Source organism: Entelurus aequoreus, linkage group LG22 (genome assembly GCF_033978785.1).
Source record: "Entelurus aequoreus isolate RoL-2023_Sb linkage group LG22, RoL_Eaeq_v1.1, whole genome shotgun sequence".
Classification (NCBI taxonomy): domain Eukaryota; kingdom Metazoa; phylum Chordata; class Actinopteri; order Syngnathiformes; family Syngnathidae; genus Entelurus; species Entelurus aequoreus.
This window is the reverse complement of record NC_084752.1, coordinates 13,058,149-13,074,664: the sequence shown is the minus strand read 5'-3', so window position 1 is coordinate 13,074,664 and position 16,516 is coordinate 13,058,149. Positions and strand designations below refer to the sequence as shown.

General features: G+C 37.0%; 1 protein-coding gene across 4 annotated transcripts in view; it reads right to left on the bottom strand.

The window, feature by feature from the left end:
* Positions 1–16,516, bottom strand: part of tenm3 (teneurin transmembrane protein 3) — a 755,307-nt gene that overhangs the window by 702,712 nt on the left and 36,079 nt on the right. For all 4 annotated transcript variants that reach the window (XM_062033280.1, XM_062033281.1, XM_062033282.1 and 1 more), the window contains one exon: positions 11,417–11,541. The gene's annotated coding sequence lies outside the window, so the exon portion shown is untranslated. The remainder of the gene's footprint in view (positions 1–11,416; positions 11,542–16,516) is intronic.

Genomic DNA, 16,516 nt, shown 5'->3' with positions numbered 1-16,516 from the left:
CACCTCCCTGCGACAAGGGAGAATGGATATCTGGCAGGAACCAGCGCCCCGATATCTCTGATCTGACCGGCTGGCCTGCGCTACCATCTTCAGCCAGGCATACTGCGTCATCAACTCCACTGCCACGTAGGACACAGCAGCGGACAGCTGAGAAGAGGAGAACTACCAATAAACCTCCCCAGCAAGCAAGTGTCCAACTAAAGAACAGGTTTGCCCCACTGTTGATGGACAATGGATCCCCCTCTGATTGCCTGAATAACCCACCATCACCACGCAGAAGGGTAAGACCTGCTAACTTTACACCACAGAGAAAGCTAACGAGAGCTCCTGAAAATCTGATTGTGGGGGACTTTTCTGTAAAAGATATGAAAAGCAATAATAACACCAAAGTACTCTGCTTTCCGAAGGATATGGTATCTGACATGGAAAAAAGAATCCTGGAAATTGTCGCTGCACACCCAAATGTGAAAAATATCATCCTGCACATTGGTTTTAATGACATTGTAAAACAACAATCAAGAGAGCTGAAAGAGCACTTCAATAAACTCTTTGAAACAGTCAGCGCTGTGAATGCTGACGTTTTTATCAGTGGTCCTCTACCCCCAATCAGGAGAGGAGCTGAGAGATTCAGTAGACTTTACTCGCTGAATGAGTGGCTATCAAGTGCACTTCTTGCTCGTTCAATGCATTTTATTGACAATTTTAGCTTTTTCTGGGACCGCAGGCATCTTTTTAAGGCAGACGGACTTTGCCTGAATAAGATGGGAGTAAAGCTATTCATGAACAACATGTTTCACTTCCTGCATCTTGCATCTATCATCACTGCCAAGGACAAGAGACAAGAGGAGCCACCGAGGAAGGAAGACACAACACAGCCTATCAGGAACGTCGAAGGAGGACCGCCACTGCAAAAGGAGAACGTCGACCATGAGATACACCAGAGCAAAGAGGAGAGGTGTCTATCCTCCTCTACCGCCCCTCCCTCCATTCTGAATGCATGTGAAGATCCCTCCCCCACATCCCCCAAGCCATCCACGTCTCCATCTTTCTCCCTCCCTCAAGTAGACCTTTCTCCCCCCTTCTCCCCCTTGGAGTTCCGGGAGCTACCCCCACTCACGCCCCACCCTACTCAGATTTTTACCCCCCTAGATCATCGCTCACCTCCACCACCCCCTCCACGAAGGCGTGCTCCACAACCCCCCAGCCATACTTCACCTTTCTCACGCCAACCCCTTACACGCCCTCAACGTCCACCTTCAGTAGTTCGTCCCAGCTCTGACGCTGCTCACTCCCCCTCCCCCTTACGGCAAACCCCGCCTCGCCCTGACAGCAGTCCTGAATATTTCTGATACAGAAAAGGGTTCAGCAGTAGACCACATTATCAGCTGGGCCCAAGGTTGCCTACATCAAATCATGGCACCTTCTACATCCCTGTTGTGACTACCAAGAGAGTAAACATTGGGAAACTTAGCCACCCTGCTAACCTAAACAATCTCATTCCTATTATCTCCAAATCAAAGCCAACATCGAAGCCTGTCAATAACACCATCAGGATGGGTCTGCTCAATGTCAGGTCTCTGAATAGCAAATCATTTTTAGTCAATGATTTTATTAGCACTTCTAAACTTGACTTTATGTTTTTAACTGAAACATGGCTGGAACAAAATAACAGTGCAAGCATTCTGATCGAGACAGCACCCCCCAACTATAACTTCATTGATATATGTAGATCGGGGAAAAGAGGTGGAGGGGTTGCTGCTATATTTAAAAACATGTTTCAGGGGAAACAGATGTCACTCGGTGAGTTTACATCATTTGAATACCTGTGTGCTGTGTTGAAATGCTCTCCCAAAATTCTCTTGTTAATTATCTACAGGCCACCTAAATATTCTGCAAATTTTTTTGATGATTTTACTGAACTATTGTCTAGCATCTCCACTGACTTTGACTGCCTGGTTATAACTGGTGATTTTAATTTTCATATTGACGATTTAAATGACAAGGGCGCAAAAGAACTTTTTACTATTTTAGACACATTTGAACTGTCTCAACATGTGAAAGAGGCTACACATTATAAGGGACACACCCTGGACCTGATTATCACAAAAGGTCTCAATGTTTCTGATGTTCTTGTGATTGATCCTTCATTGTCTGATCATTTCTGTGTTTTCTTTAATATTTCTGTAATTCCGGACACACAAACAGAATCAAAGAATGTCAAAAAGCGGTACATAAATGAACATGCTAATGTCCTCTTTAAAAACGCCATCTCCTCACTACCACCTCTAAACCCATGTCATGCTGATGATCTTGTAAGCAACTTTAATTCCAAAATTGTGAATATCATAGATATCATTGCACCTGTTACAGTTAAAACGATTTCTGGCAAGCAAAAGGCACCCTGGAGAAAATCTGCTGCTGTAACAGCCCAGAGAAGAGAGTGCAGGAAGGCTGAACGAATCTGGCGGAATACAAAACTTCATATTCACCATGACATCTATAAAGAGAGCCTCCAGGCCTACAATTTAGTCTTAAAAAGTGCTAGAGAAACATTCTTCTCCAATATCATAAACAGCAACACAAATAAGGCCAAAACCCTATTCACAATCGTTGACAGACTGACTAAACCCCCAACACAAATACCAGCCGAACTCCATTCCACGCAGAAATGCAATGACTTTGCATTCTTTTATACTGATAAAATTGAAGGCATCAGACGCACCATCAATATCTCAAGTAAAAAAGTTGGATCACCACCCCATTTAGGCAAAAGTAACACAGCAATGATGGCAAGCTTTAATGCCATAGACTCTAAAACTCTAGTGGAAACGGTGACAGCTCTAAAGTCATCCACCTGCTGCCTTGATGTTTTACCTACCAACTTCTTTAAGAATGTTTTTGACTGCCTATCAACAGACATCTTGCAAATAGTTAATAATTCTATTAAATCGGGCAATTTCCCGAAGGCTTTCAAAACTGCAGTCATTAAACCTCTTCTAAAAAAGCAGAGCCTAGATGCCTCTGTTATCAACAACTACAGACCAATTTCAAATCTACCATTCATAAGTAAAATAATTGAGAAAGTTGTCCTCCAACAACTAAATCACTTCTTGGCTTCTACTGGCTGCCACAACAACTTCCAGTCAGGATTTCGACCTCTTCATAGCACAGAGACGGCCCTTCTTAAAGTTATAAATGACATCCGTCTAAACACAGACTCTGGCAAAACTTCAGTATTAATGCTTTTGGACCTCAGTGCTGCATTTGACACTGTCGACCACTCAATACTTTTGGACAGGTTGGAAAACTGGGTGGGGATCTCAGGCACAGTTTTAAGCTGGTTCAAGTCATATCTACAAGATAGGAACTATTTTGTTTCCATTGGTGACTTTGTATCAGAACCAACCAACGTAACGTGTGGAGTCCCCCAAGGTTCAATCTTGGGGCCGACTTTATTTAACATCTATATGCTCCCACTAGGACAAATCATGCAAAATAATAACATTGACCATCATTGCTATGCCGATGACACCCAAATCTATGTAGCGCTATCACCAAATGACTATCGCCCCATAGATCTTCTGTGCCAGTGCATTGAGCAAGTCAAACACTGGATGTGCCAAAATTTCCTACAACTAAATGAAGATAAAACTGAGATAATTGTTTTTGGTGCTAAAAAAGAAAGGTTTAAAGTCATCCAACACCTTCAATCACTGTCCCTGAAAACCTCAAATAAAGCCAGAAATCTTGGGGTTATTTTAGATTCTGATTTACATTTCGACAGCCACATCAAATCAGTAACAAAATCGGCCTACTATCACCTCAAAAATGTAAAAAGACTTAGAGGGCTCATGTCAGCTCAAGACTTAGAAAAACTTGTACATGCCTTTATTACCAGTAGGCTAGACTATTGTAATGGTCTCCTTGCAGGTCTTCCCAAAAAAACTGTCAGGCAGCTACAGCTTGTTCAGAACGCTGCTGCTAGAGTTCTAACAAAGACCAAAAAATGTGAGCACATTACACCAATTCTTAAATCCTTACATTGGCTCCCTGTACATCAGAGAATAGATTTCAAAATCCTCCTGCTCACATATAAATCACTACATGGTCTAGGGCCCAAGTATATCACTGATATGCTCCCACTATATACGCCCTCTAGATCACTAAGATCTTCTGAGACCAATCTGTTAGCGGTTCCAAGAGTAAACTCAAATCAAGGGAGATCATCATTCAGTCACTATGCAACACATAGCTGGAATAAACTTCCTGAAGATGTCAGACTCTCCCCAACTCTCACTACTTTTAAAACTAGACTGAAGACTTTTATGTTCACCTTAGCTTTCAGCTAAATCTTTTAATCTTTTAACTTTTAACGTCTGCACTGTTTTTATTTTTATTGTCTGCATTTTAATTTTGCTTTTATTTTCTTTCATTTCACTTTGTTGTCTGTGAAGCACTTTGAGTCTGCCTTGTGTATGAAAAGCGCTATACAAATAAAGTTGCCTTGCCTTGCCTTGCCTTGCCTTGCCTTCATTAACTAACTGTGTTACAAAAAAAGATCAATTAGAATAATACATAATGTTGGATATACAGAACATACAAACACTTTATTTATTGAATCACAATTATTAAATTCAACGATTTGGTGCATTTGCAAACAGCTAAAATGATACACAAAGCAAACTATAACCTGCTACCCAAGAATGTACAACAATTCTTCTCAACAAAAGAGGAGAAATATAACCTTAGAGGGAAATCTAGTTTAAAACATTTGTATGCTCGTACAACACTTAAAACCTTTAGCATATCAGTATGTGGAATTAAATAATGGAATGGATTAAGCAAATAAATCAAACACAGCACCAATATGATTCAGTTTAAGAGACTTTTCAAACTACAAGTGTTCACAAAGTACACAGAACAAGAATTATGATAAACATTTTTTTTTTAGATAAAGATTATTCATGTATTTAATATGTGTTTACTTACTATGGTATATTATTTCTTTAGTCACTGTTCTGTTACAGAGAACAAGAACATTGGATAAAATTGCTATGGTATGAAAAGGGGTAGGATTAATAAATAAGCTCTAATTCTTCCTACTCCTTTTCGCACATGCTGTAATGAAACAACTGGAAATAAGTGATGCATTACATTGTAACGTATGCATGTTCCAAATAGATTGACACTGAACTGAGCTAATTTCAAAAGGAATTAGATAAAGTGTTATTTTGTGTAGAGGTTAGACTCAAAGACTAGTCTTCTTCAGAAGGGACACGGTTAGACACAAACAGTTCCCCCGGATTGGCTCTGACTTTGAGACATGTAGCCGTTTAACTGACCAATTAGAAAGGAGGGGAGTTGTGGAGGGCGTGTATTCAATGCTCTGTTCTTTTTCACTGTGCCTGGAATGCTCGTTCATGGTGCGGGGAGTTTGTCTGAGAAGTGCCGCGCTAAAAGCTGGTTGTTTACACTTAGGGTTGTACGGTATACCGGTATTAGTATAGTACCACGATACTAATGAATCATATTCGGTACTATACTTCCTCTAAAAAGTACTGGTCTACCAACCCTCCGCCCCCCGTCGTCATCACTGTAATAATACCAAGTACAGGAGCGTATCTCGTCGATACTACTATGATTACGCTAATATTTTTTAGCATCACAAAATCTTCTTTTGTTTTTTTAACATTTATATTATGTAATTTAAAAAAAAAAAAAATTAATTCATTTGATAGGAAAATCATAATAGAGGTACTGAGAAAACATACTTTTTTTTGTTTTGTTTTGTCCCCACCCTCAAAAAAAATACAAAAAACAAAAAAAATACAAAAAACCAATTAAAAAAGTACAATTATATACCGGTACTTTAACTTCCTTTTATTGTCATTCAAATTTGAACTTTACAGTACAGATAAGAGCAACATGTTGTTGCATTAGCTCGTTGTAGTGCAGGATAAAAGAGCAATAAGGTCCAGATATAAATAAATAGATTACTGTACAGATAAACATATTGCACTTTTGCATATGCATCCACGTTTATGGATGTATGTTATATTGTCTTTATATTCCAGCGAGTTAATCCATTTTTAGGGGGAATTGAGGGGATTATTATGATGCGTTCAAGAGTCTTATGGCCTGAGGGAAGAAGCTGTTACAGAACCTGGAGGTTCTGCTACGGAGGCTGCGGGACATCTTTCTAAAGTCCAGCAGTGAAAACAGTCCTTGGTGGGGGTGGGAGTATCGGATCGATACCCAAATGTGTGGTATCATCCAAAACTAATGTAAAGCATCTAAACAACAGCAGAATAAGTGATTATTACATTTTAACAGAAGTGTAGATAGAACATGTTAAAAGAGGAAGTAAGCAGATATTAACAGTAAATGAACAAGTAGATTAATAATTCATTTTCTACCACTTGTCCTTAATAATTTTGACTAAATAATAGAATGATAAATGACACAATATGTTACTGCATTTGTCTAATGACTAATTAGGAGCCTTTTTTTGTTTACTTACTAATAAAAGACAAGTTTTTTGTATGTTCACTATTTTATTTAAGGACAAACTTGCAATAAGAAACATATGTTTAATGTACCCTAAGATTTTTTGTTAAAATACAGCCAATAATGCCATTTTTTGTGGTCCCCTTTATTGGGACAACACTATTTACACTGAAGGTGCTCACAGATTCCAGTGTACTTTAGGCGGAGCGGATGCTGCGAGGAATGTCTGCAGTATTTTCCTGTGAAATTTCCATAAACACTACATTTTGCAAAAAATTAAAAGCTTTTATGTCTGTTATAGTGAAGGCAACGCATGTAAGTGTCTTTATTAGCTATATTAGCCTAGTATCAAAATTACTATGTGTCGCAGGCTGACGCAAAACATCTTTGTTGACAGAAATGTTGACATTTCTACACATTTTACAACTTTGGAAAACATTAGTAAAATGGAGGCTTCTCAGAGGATGAAATAACTCCTGAAGATGACTGTCTTAGAATGGCCAAAGGTATAGATGTGTGTGTCTAAGTTGAAGGAAATGGCAGGCTGTCTTCTACTAATGGATGTATTACAATCTTTGCCAGCTGGGTAACGTTTCCTGTGGTCTGGAACAACATTGGCACACAAACAACTATCACAATTGCGGCCAATATTACATACAGATAATGTGTCATGAGACATGCAAATATAAATTAAATACAGAGGGCATAAATAAAGGATATTAAATGAGCTCAAATATACCTACAAATGAGGCGCAATGATGCAATATGCACATACAGCCTAAATAGCATGTTAGCATCGATTAGCTTGCAGGCATGCAGTGACCAAATATGCCTGATTAGCACTCCAACAAGTCAATAACATCAACAAAGCTCACCTTTGTGCTTTCACGCACAGCATAAAACCTTTGGTGGACAAAATGAGACAAAGGAGTGGCATTAAAACACGTCTTTTTGAGGCAGCGTCGGAGAAAGTTGTACATGTAAACAAACTATGGCGAGTTCAAAAACCGCCAATATTTGTAGGACAAAACAGGGCTCGCCAAATACTCAGCAGTGAAGCATGTTTAATATAAACAGTGGGATTTCTAACAATTAGGAAGGTTCGTGTCATATTTGTCCTCCTACAGAAACCATATTAAAACAAAAAATATATTTTTTCTCCCATTTTTCCCACTTTCATCCATTTTTGAAAAACCTCCAGGGAGCAACTAGAGCGGCGGGTTGCTGACCCCGGTCTACAGCATGCTTACTGGTCAGAAGACACAATGAAAGAAATATAATGTAAAATAATGACTTATTTAAAGTGCTTGTGACAAAGTCTACACGAGGTAAGTCTACACAAAGTGGTTCATTTTGATTGTTATTTTGTTGGGGGAGAACTGTATGGTTGATGTGCATGCTCAATAGCGTTGGGTAGCTCTTTTTTGCGGGTAGCGCATTTTGACAGAAACATCTGATTGTTTTGAAAAGCGGTAAACTATAGTGGCGGTCGTGGTATGGTTATGGTTAGTTAGTTATTTTATTTCTAACAAGCATACAATTAAAATATGGTCAATCACATTCCAGTTTCTCATCACAGCTTGTTAGAAAAGGAGTAGGAATAAACAGTGTTTAAATAATCCCACCACCTTCCGTTTCATATCAATTTCCAACACATTTTTCTGCGCTTAATCTGTAACACAAACAGTGAATAAATACAAAATATTGATATTCTGGTAAACTAAATGGTTTGTTGTGCTGTCTGGCATGCACATGTTTTAGGATAGACGATGCCCTAAGGCAGGGGTCGGCAACCCAAAATGTTGAAAGAGCTATATTGGACCAAAAATACAAAAAACAAATCTGTTTGGAGCCGAAATAAATGAAAAAAACATATATAAGTCTTATAATGAAGACAACACATGATGTAAGTGTCTATATTTGCCTACTATCAAAATGACTGTGTCGGAGGCTGAAGCAAATCTTCGTTGACCGAAATGTTGAAATTTAATATTTATTCTACACGTTTTTACAACATTAGAAAACATTAGTAAATCAGAGGCTACTTAGAAGGTGAGATAACTCCTGGAAATTACTGGCCAAAGGTATAGATGCGTGTGTCCAAGTTAGATGAAATATCAGGCTGTCTTCTTTTAATAGATTTATTACAATCTTTGGCAAGCTAGGTAATGTTTGCTGTGGTCTGGAACAACATGGCACACAAACAACTATCTGAAATGCAGCCAATATTACATACAGATAATGTGTCATGAGACATGCAAAACTAAATTATATACAAAGAGGATAAAAGTAAAGGATATTAAATGAGCTCAAATATACCTACAAATGAGGCATAATGATGCAACATGTACATACAGCTATCCTAAATAGCATGTTAGCATTGATTAGCTTGCAGTCGTGCACTGACCAAATATGCCTGATTAGCACTACCAACAAGTCAATAACATCAACAAAGCGCACCTTTGTGCATTCACGCACAGCATAAAACTTTTGGTGGACAAGATGAGACAAAGGAGTGAAAGATTTTACATGCTAACAAACTGTTGCGCCACAGTCCACACTATGGTGAGTTCAAGAAATGCCGAAATTAGTAGGACAAAACGATGTTCACCAAATACTGTCATCAGTGAAGCATACACACAAACATATTAAACAGTGGTAGTTCTAACAATTGGGAAGGTTTGTGTCATGTTTGTCCTCAAACACAAAACATGCTAAAACAAAAATCCCCACCCTAAGGTTATATTTCTCCTCTTTTGTTGAGAAGAGTTGTTGTACATTCTTGGGAAGCTGGTATTAGTTTGCTTTGTGCATAATTTTAGCTGTTTGCAAGGGCACCGAATCATTTAATTTCAATATTTTAGATTCTATAAATAAAAGGTTTGTATCTATCCAACATCATGTACTATTCTAACGGACCTCTTCTGGAACACAGTTAGTGAATGAAGTGTTTGCTTTTAGACAATAACTCAGATATGGTAACACAAGCGAACAGTGGAGAATATGGACTGACTTTTGGTCCAGAACATATTTAGCTTTCTTCATTATTGACGTATTTCTTGCCACCTTATGTTGTTATATTTTTATATCAGTTGATTTCATCATCTGTTACTACGCCCAAAAACTGGATTCGTTTGAGCCTGTCAATGTCTGCGTTGTCTATTTGTATTTGTGTTTGACTTCCTCTTCTACTGTTACCGAATAGTATTATTTTAGTTTTGTCTGTTTTTGTCAAACCATCTCTTTAATGACTTCTGTTATTAGTTGTATTAGCTTCTGTATGTTTTGTCCTGAACAAAACACAGTTGTGTCATCTGCAAATAGGACTAACTTTAAGTTCTTTGTATTTTGACAAATGTTTATATGGGACGGCGTGGCGAAGTTGGTAGAGTGGCCGTGCCAGCAATCGGAGGGTTGCTGGTTACTGGGGTTCAATCCCCACCTTCTACCATCCTAGTCACGTCCGTTGTGTCCTTGGGCAAGACACTTCACCCTTGCTCCTGATGGGTGCTGGTAGCGCCTTGCATGGCAGCTCCCTCCATCAGTGTGTGAATGTGTGTGTGAATGGGTGAATGTGGAAATACCGTCAAAGCGCTTTGAGTACCTTGAAGGTAGAAAAGCGCTATACAAGTATAACCCATTTATCATTATATAGACATCGAACGATTTTGGTCCCAGTTTTGATTCATGGGGTACGCCGCAAGTTTTATTTAGCAATGTAGACGTATGCCCTCCGGTTGGTTAAATGGCTTCTTACCCAGATCAAGACCTAGGCTCTGATGCCATACCGTTCTAATTTGTAATTAAAATATTATGGTTAATTGCATTAAATACTTAGTTAAGTCCATAAACACGGCACTTGCACACTGTTTACCATCTATTGCATTGGTAAAGAAGGCATATTTAGTTTTTTCCACTCGCTGTTCATTGTGGTTTATTCTCAAGACCACCTGTGAGACGATGTATTGAGGCAGACCTGCAACCACTTAACAATCAGCGGCTGCAGCGGATCTAACTTCTTTGAACCAGAACCTCCTACTGACTGAGCTACCAGCGATTATTTTCCTGATTATTAAGTCAGTAAGTCCTTCTTTATCCATGTTCTGGTATTACTTTCCTCTGTCCTCCTGAAAGTCTTGTTCCTCTGTCCTGGCTTATGTGGGGTGGGTAGCTAATTATTTGTTCTTTACGTTAAGATGTTTTTGTTACCTTATTCCACTTAGACTATACGCCATGGTCTTCAGTTGCCTTTCACTTCTCAAAGTGTTCACATTGGTGTCCCTCTATTTGGGCTTCAATATTTTACATTACAATCAATCAATTGCATTTCCTTTATTTAACCAGGTAAAGACTCATTGAGATTAAAATCTCTTTTTCTAGAGCGACATGACAAAGAGGGCGGCACAAACAAAGTTACAATAATAATTACAACAAGATAACACAACAGAGCAACAGCAGTCATACCACAACAGGTCAAAAATACTTTAAAACGATTAAATAATAATTAAATTTAAAAGCGAGTTTATTGCCCAAGAGAACTGGTTTGTTGATCTTTTAAAATGGACTTAAACTTAAAAGTGATCAATTCTGGTAGCCTCAGATCTTTCTGGATGACCAGGGAGCAGCATAACTGAAGGATTTTTTTTTACCAAGTTCTGTGTTGGCTCATGGTTCAAATAAAACATTAGAAGCTCCAAAATAATGTGACATTAATAATCAATTTCGAATTTGAAAATATTAGATGAACCTTTTACCACAACTTGGAGGAAATATGTGCTGGGCTTTGACATTAAAGACAGTTTGTCAGAAATACATTTGATTTTAATTTTGGTGACCAATCGATGAACCGATCTCATGTAATATGTCAAACTATCGAATAAATAATATTTCAAGCAAAATATATTCTTACCAGTGTGTTTGGGTCTCGGTAAGTCGTCCACTGTCTTTGCCCATGAATGTTGTTTCTTTTAGAGTTATCAGGTGAATGATCATTCCTCTTTCATGCTGTGGAGTAGCCAAATCCAAACAAAACACCTGGAATAGTTGATACAGAAGAGTAAAGCCAGGTTTATGTCGTACAAAAGCCACATGCTACTTCCAATAATCCGCAGTTTGCATGGGCAGACACAAGCACATTAACATATTTACCTACGATTCCTTTGAAAATGCCAACAATGTTGTAATATAACACAAAATGCTTCCATTCCTCCAGATATTAACTGATGGCATTTTCCACAAGGAGTGCCTAAGATGTAAGTTCTGTTGCACTGTACAATTTTCTCTCCGTATGCTTTGTCGTGTGTGCGCTCCAGGCCTTCGCAAACCTTTCTGACCTTTCAGTAAATGAACGGTCATGGGAAACTCAGTAGGCTGCGCCCAGAATCTGCAGGGATCCCACCTCTGCAAGACCCCCCTTGGATGACTAGTGTCTCTCTGTCTAGTTCTGTTCCATGCCATTATGTCGTCCCTCAGGCAGACGCTCCATGCAAACTCAGTGAAAGCTACGGCTTGTTTTGTGCTTTGGTATACAGGTGCCAAATTTAGGGGTCGAGGGCGTTGTCTGGCTCGTCACGTGATTAAAAACCTGGAAATAATATGCGTTAATAAAGCTCTTAATCTTTGTTTAAATTCAGACCAAAAAAAAGAAGGTATTTTAAACTTTAATATCATCTGATGATGCAACAGACAATAGTACATTATATATTCCAAATATTGTTTATGCTAAAATAAAAATAAGTGCTTAAATACATGCCCCCCCCCCCCCCTCGACTTATGATTTCAAAGCAAGTTATCTGTCAATTTGTAGGTAAATAGTATAATAAATAAACACATAGGCAATTGTGTAATATATCATGAGGATTACACATTAATAGTCATATATATGTACTGTTACAAGTGGCCCTCTGAGGGTAGCCGCCCCTTAATAAAAACAAGTTTGACACTCCGGCTGTAGTACAGTATGTCAATGTTAAAGGTCATTCACAAAGTACACAGAGCAATAATTAAGATTTTTTTTTTTGAGATAGATTATGTATTTTGTTTCTTTTTTTTTCATTTTATTTATTAATTTAATTCAGGCAATGACATACAAAAAGTACAAGGTAGACAACACATAATAATATTAATGAATATAATGCAAAATGTAATGTACGGTATGTAAGCATGATGATCCAGTGTTGCCTGAAAGGGAGTGAGAAGAAGATCACTTAATATTATTTAATATGTGTTTACTTACTATGGTATATTGTTTATTTATTCACTGTTCTGTTACAGAGAAGAAGGCCATGGGATAAAATTGCTATAGTATGAAAAGGGGTAGAATTAAATAAGCTCAGCTTCTTCCTACTCCTTTTCGTACGTGCTGTAATGAAACAACTGGAAATATGTGATGCATTACATGCATGTCCCAAATAAACTGAAACTGAACTGAATTCAAACATATGTTTTTCTGCAGAAAAATGATTACCTATTATATTTATTCCGTAATGTTTTGACACTAAACTACTTCCACACTTCAACCCAGCGCAAGCACAATCAAGCAGAACCAGGACAAGTTTGCCAAACATTGACACATTCCCCCAAATTCCCATAATTTCCGTCAATCCAGATTTTACGCAAAAAAAAAACAATGGACAATTTTTACTGGGCAATGTAGTATATAAACAGTCAGCTCATTCAGAACATCCAGACTAACAATTTTCAATATTTTAAAAAAATGTCCACTTTTTCCTAGTATTCCCTTTAAAATTCGCACTGACCTTAACAATTCAACATGAGAATATACAGCTATTTCAAAACTCTGGCTATTTTTTTTTTCTACATTCCAACAATTCTTGGTTTTCTAGGAATTCCACATTTAAAAAATCCCCATTGAAATGTTTTCCCCCACATTCCTCAACTCATTCAAAACATTCCAGCATCACAACATTAAATGTTCCATATCGTACATACATACGATGTATGTATATATATATATGTATGTATACACACACATATATATATATATATACATATATATACATACACACACACACACATATACATATATATATACACATATATACATATATACATATATATATATATATATATATATATATACATATATATATACACATATATACATATATACACACATATATATATATATATATATATATATATATATATATATATATATATATATATATATATATATATATATATATATATATATATATATATATATATATATATATGTGTGTATCTGTTTATATTTTATTTTATTTCTGATTATTATTATTATTATTAATGTATTATTATTATTATTTATTTTCCCTTTTTTTGTTTTTTTTGTTTTGTTTTGTTTATTTAAACAATGTATTTGTAGATATTACTTTGTTTTTTTTTGTTGTTTCTTTCTTTTTTGGGGGGGGGAGGTGGGTGGTATGGGTGTGATACAAACAAAAATATTTTGACATTTAGGGCAGACAATTGATATATGATTTATGTGAATATGATGTAATGGAAAGGAATGTCTGATGCTGGATGTCAATAAAAATAAAATTTAAAAAATTTTAAAATAAATAAATGTTCCATATCGTAAAAATTACCACTTCTCTCATAATTCCACATTTTATGTCCATTTCGGCTCACCTTCATCTACAGCATTCAGCATTCACACACAATTGATACACTTGTGTGCCTACTGTAGGCCTATATATTCTGTGTAAATTATGTTATTTACAGTACTTACTATAAACGTCTACATTTAATGTAATTGTTCTTTATAGGGTCTAGATCTAGAACCAATATTGTTTATGGTAAATGTATTGACATTTTTTCCAGAAGAAGTCAATCTTTTTTGTGTAGCACAAACATCCATCCATCCATTTTCTACCGCCTGTCCCTTACGGGGTAGCGGGGGGTGCTGGAGCCTATCTCAGCTGCATTCGGGCGGACAAGACGCCAGCTCATCGCAGGGCCAACACAGATAGACAGACAACATTCACATTCACACTCTAGGGCCAATTTAGTGTTGCCAATCAACCTATCCCCATTTTTTATTAAAAATCCGCTTTTTCCTACAATTCCCTTTTAAAAATCGAACTGACCATAACAATTCAACACAAGAATAAGCAGCTCTTTCAAAACTCTAGCAATTTTTTTTTCTACATTCCAACAATTCCTGGTTTTCCAGGAACTCCACATTTAAAAAATCCCCATAGAAATGAAGAAACATTTTCCCACATTCAAACATTAAATGTTCCATATCGGAAAAAAATCCCACTTCTCTCATAATTCCACATTTTATGTCAATTTCAGCTCACCTTCATCTACAGTATTCAGCATTCACACACAATTTATACACTTGTGTGCCAACTGTAGGCCTATATATGTTTTCACTGCTGGACTCTAGAAAGAGGTTCTGCAACCTCCGTAGCAGAACCTCCAGGTTCTGTAACAGCTTCTTCCCTCAGGCCATAAGACTCTTGAACGCATCATAATAATCACCTCAATTCCGACCCAAAAACTGATTAACTTACTGGAATATAAAGACAATATAACATACATCCATAAACGTGGATGCATATGCAAAAGTGCAATATATTTATCTGTACAGTAATCTATTTATTAATATCTGCACCTTATTGCTCTTTTATCCTGCACTACAACGAGCTAATGCAACAAAATGTCGTTCTTATCTGTACTGTAAAGTTCAAATTTGAATGACAATAAAAGAAAGTCTATGTGTAATATATTCTATGTAAATTCTGTTATTTACAGTACTTACTGTAAACCTCTACATTTAATGTAATTGTTCTTTACATGGTCGAGATCAGGGCCGAAGCACCCACGGACAATGCCGAGCACCCACGTGGGATTGATGGCGAATTTCAATCTCTAAAATAATATTTGAAAAATCAATCTTGTTGTTGCTAATTTGGTGGCGGGTTTGGTTCGTTTTGCATAATAAAACAGTCACAAATCATATTTATTTATATTTATATTTATATATATATATATATATATATATATATATATATATATATATATATATATATATATATATATATATATATATATATATATATATATATATATATATATATATATATAATATATATTGTATTGTTTTGTTTTGTTTTTAATGTATTATATTCTGTTTTTATATGTTTAATGGATCTTAAGGTCTGCAATAAAGATTGATGATGATGATAATCTATAATTGACAAAGCCTAAAACCAAGATTTCATTGTGCCGATAACTAACTAATGACACACACATCTTGACTTTAAACACACTGCACACGAGGGAATGAAGGGCATACTTACTCAACAGCCATACATGTCACACTAAGAGTGGCAGTATGAACTGTGCCAATACTGTCATAAACATGTGCCATACAGTGAAACCACACTAAACTACGACGACAAACACATTTTGGAAGAATATTTGCACCGCAACACAAGAAAAACCCTACAGAACAAATTCCCAGAATTCCCTGCGGCACCAACTATTGTGGGACGCTACAATATAAACAAACGCCATTGGTGGATCTACACATAACATCCACTGTAATGACAGTAATTGGTAAATACTTGTATAGCGCTTTTCTACCTTCAAGGTACTCAAAGCACTTTGACACTATTTCCACATTCACCCATTCTCACACACATTCACACACTGAAGGCGGGAGCTGCCATGCAAGGCGCTAACCACGACCCATCAGGAGCAAGGGTGAAGTGTCTTGCTCAAGGACACAACAGACGTGACGAGGTTGGTAGTGTGTGGGGATCGAACCAGGAACCCTCAGGTTGCTAGCACTGCCACTGTCCCAACCGCGCCACGCCGTCCCCGTAATGATACCACGTACAATGGCGTATCTAGGCGATACTACTATGAATACATCGATATTTTTTAACATCACAAAATCTTCTTTCGGTTTTTTTAAATGTACATTATGTTTATAAACTCATGAAGTATGTCCCTGGACACATGAGGACTTTGAATATGACCAATGTATGAT